Source organism: Armigeres subalbatus, chromosome 2 (assembly GCF_024139115.2).
Source record: "Armigeres subalbatus isolate Guangzhou_Male chromosome 2, GZ_Asu_2, whole genome shotgun sequence".
Lineage (NCBI taxonomy): Eukaryota > Metazoa > Arthropoda > Insecta > Diptera > Culicidae > Armigeres > Armigeres subalbatus.
The window spans coordinates 364,777,222-364,785,937 of record NC_085140.1 but is presented as its reverse complement, the minus strand read 5'-3'; positions in this window follow the sequence as shown (position 1 = coordinate 364,785,937).

The window sequence follows — 8,716 nt, the reverse complement described above, 5'->3', positions numbered from 1 at the left end:
GGATAATTTCCAATCAGCCCGTAGACCATTATTTCATCTTCTCGGATAGTCTTAGTTCTATCGAGACACTCCGGTCGATGAAACCTGTTAAGCACGCATCTTACTTTCTTGCAAACATAAGAAAGCAGATGCGTGATTTGGTCGAAAGATCATTCAAGATTACCTTTGTATGGGTCCTGTCCCATTGCCTAATCTATGGCAATGAGAAGGCGGACTCGCTAGCAAAGGTGGGCGCACAGGAAGGTGAAGTTTCCGAACTCGAACATCGAGTTTTTCCCATTAGTCCGTCAGAGTACTCTTCAAAATTGGCAAATGAATTGGCCACACAATGAACTTGGACGATGGCTATTTTCCATAGTTCCTAAAGTTTCTGCGCGAGCGTGGTTCAGAGGTGAGGACTCAAGCCGAGGCTTCATTCGCACGATGTCGAGGCTTATGTCCAATCACTATTCACTAAACGCACATCTCTATAGAATTAACCTGGTCGATAGCAATCTATGTAGGTGTGGAGCCGGTTATGATGACATCGATCACGTAGTTTGGTATTGCACGAAAAATGGCGCCTCAAGAGAGCAACTATTGGGTACCCTTGTGGCCCGAGGTAAACAACCCTTCCGGGAACTAAGAGGTGTTTTGGGAGATCGCGATGTGGTTTATTTGCAGGCCATCTATGCCTTTCTTTGCTCGTCTGACATCAAAGTCTAATACTTCAATTTTTTCTTTCTCAGTTTTTTTTTCTTGTCCCTGTCTTATTGTTCCGTGCACCATGAAGCTCTGGTCATCCGGAAGATGCTTCCTGAAGAACCAAAACCCGAGCACGACGCTACGCCAAACCAGACATGACGTCAAATACCCGGATGAGCAGCTGAAATACCTCAAACCTTAATCCCAACCCCGTCCATCACCAAATTACGCAATCTAACCTTGAGTCGCCACGAGTATCTTGGTCTTTGTCCCTTTCCCTTACTAACTGTTGATAAGGCCGTTACAAATATTTAATTGACTTTTTGTCCTACTAGTCTCCGAAAGGTCAAGAGGGGGGGATAATAAAAAATAAATATTAAAATGAAAAAAATCATAAAACTCCTCGGATTTGTTAAAGAATGTTTTGAAAATTCTCAAAATTATCCGAATTTTATTTTGTTGTCCCCTCAAAATATCATTTTTTGGCAAAAAAAATCCGAGGGGGGGGAGACAAAATGGATTTTAAATATTTGTATCGGCCTAATAAGATGATATCGATTGTAAATATCATTAAGAGTCTCGGCTCCGTTAAGTGTTATACACGCCTGAGCCTGTCAAATAAATACAATAGATAAAAAAATGTTCAGTGAGATGGATACGGATCAGTTCCCCTACTTCGTCTGACATTAAGAAATAGTGCAGCGGCAACAACAAATGAGATTCTCAAGATTTTCATCAAATACATCAACTATGTTAATAGCATGCATTGTGGGGTCGTTCAAAAATGATGTCACGGGTTTTAGGGGGGGAGGGGGTCTATGATTTTGTGACAGTACATGTACTAGGTATACAAAAAAGCGTGCCAGAGGGGGGGAGGGGGTCTACAAATCCCAAAAAGTAGTTGACGTCATATTTGAATCGTCCCTGTTAATAATAGAATCGATGTGGCTAGAGCTTCTGAATCTAGGGGAATGATGTTTTGACATCAATTATGTTTCTTATATTTTATGGTATTTATATTTTCGTATTAAATGCAGTAATAGGGTATCTGTTCCTATATCAATAACAATAAAGTAATGTGCACATAAAGTACATTAATTTCTCATTTAATTATCAAGAACCACGCGAATATTTATGCTCAATTCACATAATATTTAATTGAGAACAAATTGGTGACTTTAAAAATGTAATTAAAATCACGTAATGATATGATTGCAGTGATGCCGAATTCTTCAATGATTTGTATTTATGTTGGAACAACTGAAATATTATTAGAAATGTAATTCCATCATATCAGTTTAATTTTATGAGTGTCATAATTTATCTTTTCGATATGCCTTATTTCACAAACAAAAGAGTTGAATTTCACAGTGAAAGTTCATTCAAGCATTTTTGTAATAAAAATCTAGGTTGGCAACCCTTGAGGATACTGCAAGCCATGTAAACAGTTTGGAATACGGACAAGGATAATTTAGACGTTGTTCGAAATAAACCTATATTAAACTATAGGAAATCGCGTTAGTTTTTCAAATATAATTATATTTAAAGTGAAAATGTGATATGCTTTATGTGTTGTGAAGTGAATTTTGAAAGGATACATTTGCTTTAGCTTCAAATTGAGCGAAAAACAACGTCGTGAAAACAGATGAATCTGCTAGTAACAATCGAGCAGTGCATCAAACCAACAACTTAGAGGTAGGAAAATGAAAAAAACATGTGTTTTATAATTTTGTTTTTAATAATTTGAGTCTTGTGAACCAAAACATTACTCAAACGAAATTTTAAATAATATTCCAAACATTGAAGAATGTGGTCTATTCATTATTGCGTACGTTCCATGTGAGATATTGTAATAAAATTGATTTTCAATTTGGTTTATTCGCGGTTGGGATGATTATACGGGCTGTTATTAATATGGGAGCATTTACCGTATATAGTTTATTATTATTTATTATTAATTTTTATTTTTTTTATTTTTTGTATCAGTTATTAGCATAAAGGGCCTTTAGAAACCGGGTTGATTGCGGTTAGAGTTACAACGCATGAAGTTGAATCACTTTGAGTTTGTAAATTTGAAAATAAATTGTCATCCCTGCAGGAAAATATTTGGGTTCTGGAAGACACTAAATGACCGGAAAACCGGCAATAATTCAGACTCATCCATTTGACATACCATAAATACCTTAGGCTTTATAGTCGGTTTGTTATTAATTGCCCCTTAATTAATAAAACTGATCTCTTTCTCATAGACGAAACTTTGATTTCAGCGTCCCTCTAAGGCTTGACGCCCTTGTCGGGGGCCAACCTGGCCAACCGCACGTTACGGCGTTGTGTGTAACTATTTGAGTAAATAGTAGTAATCCTGGGTGTGTTTCGGAATTAAATCTTAGATAAATATCTAACTCTAAATCTGTCTACATTCTTTCGTTTTGTTCACCGCGGCATGCCTGACTGTGCAGGATTACGCCACTCACATCGTTGATCCATCAGTTCAACGTCAATCATTGACACAGATCCTCGCGCAAACTTCACCAGTGCCTCCCACCGATCGACAACCGCTGCGGCGCCGCCCGCCTGGTTTCATTGCACAAAATATATTAAATGATAATTGAATTGCATTACAAGAAATACCTGACATAATTACCACCAAGCAGCGCAGGGTCCAGTTCCATGGCGATTGCGAGCGTAGAATTTAATCTCCTACAAGCTTAAACACATTTTTTGTCCATCTCGTTGCCGTAAGTTTGCCTTCTTGCGCGCGCTCGCGGATAGACGACAACGCAACGACGAGGACGCGCCGCCTTGATTCGCATCGATTGCGAACCCTGGATGCCAATGGTTGCGCTCCATGATGCAAGACGTGCGAAGGTTTGGCCTCCGCAGAGCACACTACGAGCAGAGCGTGATAAACAGTAGTTTGATTTGCTAGACAGGTTTACAATATCCCAGGCATTAACTTTACACCGCAGCTCTGCTTCGGTTCGGATGATGGATTCTGCTTTTACACTCAGTGCGGGTAGAATTAATACTAAATATTTATCCCTTTTAATAATTGTTTTATTATTCCCATATCATATTTATTGGACGACGGTCCGGATAAGATATGCAACCAGCCGGACAAGTCAAGCATGCAGGAGGGGATAAAGTTTTGCATGGCGGGTGAGTGCTGCCCTGCTGAAGAAGCTCGGATCTGTCCGGGGATCGGACAGGAATTATCAATTTGGACGGGCGCGGCGTTGAAGTCTAGTTGTTAATCGCTACCCTTGTTAGTCAGACATCGGACTGCTTGTGCAATGCATAGAACAAGGCGCGGCTTGTCAGCAACAGCAGCATGCTTATTTGCCTCGAAGGAGATATCCAGTGATTGAATTAATCGTCATTTGATCGAAAATGGCAGATTTTTCTAGTCAATCATTATTAATCATAGGCGCGTACAACGATAATCTGTTCAGATTTCAACAAGCTGACTACTTTTGCTTCCTCTAGCGAATATGACATTGGAGGGATTTTATGATTATTGATTGGGCTGTAGTAGGAAAACATTGCACGGATCTCTAGAGGAGATAAATGAAGTGAGAATCAAGTTGCAGTTCTACCAAGCGCCATAAGCTGTCTTGTAGGCGGTTTGTTGCTGCAGCTGGGTGACGAATAATATTCTGGCTGCAAAAGGAGATTTATGATAAGTAGTTTATTCATCCTCATTCGGTAACTAGATTTTTAGTGTTGCTGTATGGTGAATATTTGATATTGAACATCGTCGAATATGTCCAGGAGTGATTCTTCTGTCAGTTCAAAGGCCGTTAATATATTTTTGAGTTTTATTTACCATCAGAGATTAAACAATTGTTATCGTGATAGAATTTTATCTAAAATAAGCTAATTCTGGATCTTTTTAATGTGGTGAGAAAATGACAATACAAAAAAAATCAGCATGGTTATGAAGTGTGACGTGAGTTTGAAACAGAATAACATGCGTAGGTTTTGTGAAACTGCCTCATAGATTATCAAAATGCACGGTGATTGTTGCAAACAAACGATGGAAAATCCAGAAGTAGATGCGCTTAAAAAAGATTTACATCACTATCTTCCCTGATATCTCTACTCTCATGAATGATTGCACCCATCTGTCATGACCGAATGCAGTATTTAATTGAATTTTTGGCCGTTTTTATGTATCCGTTCGTTGGTTGATTGACTGCCTTTCGCATTCCCATCGCCTGCCAAAACAGATTGAAGGGTTCGATCCTCGAGGAAAATTCTTTCGCAAAGATGGAATCAATCCTCTGCCCTTCCCAAACTCTCGAGACAGCTCACCCCGATCGAGCTGCAATAAATCGAAAAATATTGATCTCGCACTCGCACACTATCAGTCGGCTGCCAGTTCTTTCCTGCTGGCAAAAGCGTTGATCGTTTGCCGACATCAGAATCGTACTCCGGCATCGCGCTGCTGACGTGATCGGTTGTGTTGTTGTGACAGTTGAAAAATCACCGACATGCTGTATAGGTTTGGTGAAATCTAAATACCACTGATCGGGAGTTTCGAAGTACGTACTGAAGTACGTACAAACTGTACGGTTCGACCAGGAAAAACGCTAAAATTAATTGCCATTAATCATTGGGAGGGTATAATCGAAATTGAATCGTTCCGGTTCAGTGGAGGATTTCGCAAGGCTCGGGTCGCTGGGCGATCAATCGATCGATCGATCGATCGATTGATAGTCCGATCGTGTGGATTGAGTGATGAAAGCGAAGCGACATTGTTTTCAACCGCGCTGACAGTAAATCGAGGTCAAGCTGTCAATCTTGATATGGTATGGGAGAAATTTTAGGTGCAGTTCATGTTAATCTTTACATGTTAATTAATTGAAAATTGGTCAATTTACGAACGATTTACGAATAGGCCAAATAATTAATAATCAACGATTGTTACATTAGTTATTTGATAACGTGTTATTCTCGACGGTGCCGGTGATTGAGAGGGAAGCGTCTCTCACCCCAGGGCGCCTGAGTCAAAGATGTCTATTTGCGCCCTTGGATAGGAAGTAAATTCCTGCGGGATGAAGGTAAATGTAACGATAAACGATGCCAGTGAAAGACTCGACTGGTCAGCTACTGACCCCAACTGACCAGCTGGAACGCTGGTTTGAGCACTTCAAATAATTTTTCCATGCATCAACTAGACTACCATGATATACCTAGGGTCAGACATATAACACACGTCAAAACCGAAGCGTTATATTTGTGATACCGCCATTTTTTGGTCAATCAAATGTAGGGTATCATAAGGCTGTGTATCATTCTCAAAGTTCTATGCAAAGATATCCTATCCCGTATTTAAGAGAAGTTGCGACTTTTCGCCAGCAGCCGACCAGATTACAAGCCGGAAGATTCTGTGTCATATATATTTTCACGATCCGTGCCTGATCAACAAATTATAAGAATCCCTTTTGTTTAATTTTCATTGACGGTTTAGGGTCATTTGCTGAATGTCGTTTATTAGAATGCCATTTGCTGAAATGGTCATTTGGCCGGACGCCATTTGGTCGACTGACGTTTGGCTGAATAGTTGAAATTTATTTTCGTACTATTAAATAAGTGAAGCAGAATGTTCGAAGTGAGAAAAAATAGTGAAAAATAAGAAATGAGTACTGAGCAGTGAGCAGTGGGTACTGAGCAGTGAGATGCAAACAGTAAAAAGTGAGTACTGAAGTGTGAAATGAGAGGATACAAGTTGATTCTGAAGTTGCCTCCGTGGTATAGTACCAATGAATTTCATAGAATTTCTAATATTGAGACATTGCAACAAATGTCCAACAAAATAATTTCCAATTTTAGACAAAAATCGTTGCAATCTTCTATTGCAACGATTAGCTCCTTGTACCCTTAGTATAAATTAGGTTAAGTTTAGTTTAAGTTGAAAACATTGTAATTCCTACATGGTTCAATTCAACCAGAGGAAATATCCTAACTGCCTGAGGCAATTGAAATGTACTAACACGGAACACCTAGCCTAAGAGATGAATTCATGTATTAGATAATGAGCAAATACAATTAGTTAAAAAAAGAGGGTACAAGATAGAAGTCAGTAGTGAAAAGTAGGAAAAAGGTGAGAAGTGAGTGGTGAGGAGTGGGTTGTATGTTATGAGTACATACTAAATATGAAAAACAATGTTAAAATGAGAAGTAAGAGATGAGAATTGTGAAGTGAGAAGCGAGATGTTAAGAATTGTTTTCAATCGCTTGTGAACCGAAGAAGTGTGTTATGAGATGTAAGACAGAAGGATGGAGGAAGAAGAAAGAAGTAAGAGGAAGAAAGGAAAAAAGTAGAAGAAGGAACGAAGATGAAAGAAAGAAGAAGAAATAACGAAGAAAGTAGAAATGAGAAGAAGAGAGAAGAAGAAAGAAGGAGGAAAAAAGAAGAAGAAAGAAGGAAGAAAGAAAAAAGAAGAAGAGAGGAGAAAAAGGGATGAAGGAAGAAAGAACAAGGAGCAACGAAGAAGAAGGTAGAAAGAAGGTAGAAAATAGAACGTAGGTGATAGAACGAAAATGAAAGAATGGAGAAGGAAGAGGGAAGGACGAAGAAAGCAGAAGGAAAATAGAAAAGGAAGGAAGAAGAGGGAAGTAAGAAGAAGCAAGAAGGAAGAAAAGGAAAAGAAGAAGCAAGAATTAATACGGAAAAGGAAAGAAGGAAGTAGTAAGCATAAAGACAGAAAAAAAAGAAGGAAGGAATAAGGATTATTGACAGAATATCCACAGTTTTACATCTCACATATCAGCAGGGCAGGGATTGAGTGGTACGATTTTCACGAAGTCCGTCCAGTTATTTGGTTTCGCCGACGACATTGATATCATGGCACGTAACTTTGAGAGGATGGAGAAAGCCTACACTAGACTGAGAAGCGAAGTTAAACGGATTGGACTAGTCATCAACACGTCGAAGACGAAGTACATGATAGGAAGCGGCTCAAGAGAGGTCAATGTAAGCCACCCACCACGAGTTTCTATCGGTGGTGACGAAATCGAGGTGGTTGACGAATTCGTGTACTTGGGTTCACTGGTGACCGCCAATAACAATACCAGCAGAGAAATTCGGAGACGCATCATGGCAGGAAATCGTACGTACTTTAGACTCCGCAAAACGCTCCGATCGAATAGAGTTCGCCGCCGTACCAAACTGACTAACTACAAAACGCTTATTAGACCGGCAGTTATCTACGGACACGAGACCTGGACGATGCTCGTGGAGGAGCAACGCGCACTGGGAGTTTTCGAAAGGAAAGTGCTGCGTACCATCTATGGTGGGGTGCAGATAGCGGACGGTACGTGGAGGAGGCGAATGAACCACGAGTTGCATCAGCTGTTGGGAGAACCATCCATCGTTCACACCGCGAAAGTCGGACCAATGCGGTGGGCCGGGCACGTAGCCAGAATGTCGGACAGTAATCCGGTGAAAATGGTTCTCGACAACGATCCGACGGGCACAAGAAGGCGAGGTGCGCAGCGGGCAAGGTGGATCGATCAGGTGGAAGATGACTTGCGGACCCTCCGTAGACTGCGTGGTTGGCGACGTGTAGCCATGGACCGAGCCGAATGGAGAAGACTCTTATATACCGCACAGGCCACTTCGGCCTTAGTCTGAATAAATAATAATAATAAGCATAAGTTAGGAGACAACTACAGCAGCATTGATTGAGTTGTCATTAAAATGAGGGTGCCCACAACCGAATTTCGCAGCCTTTTCGGATCGTGAAAAAAAAAAATTGCTCTCAAATTTTGATGACAATCGCTATTGATCAACAAAATAGATTAAACTTACTAAATAAATACGCATTGGAACTTTTTTCAATTGAATTATCGTGGATAATCAAATTTCGGACACACTCAAACTTCGGACGCTTCAATTCGTATGGGAAATTTTCTGAAATATTTCATCGAAATGTTTCATTTAGCTGTTTTGGAAGGACTAATAGTTTTAACTTGTTTTAGTATAGTTACATTCTAAAAAGACATGTTAACACAACGCGACGAAGTG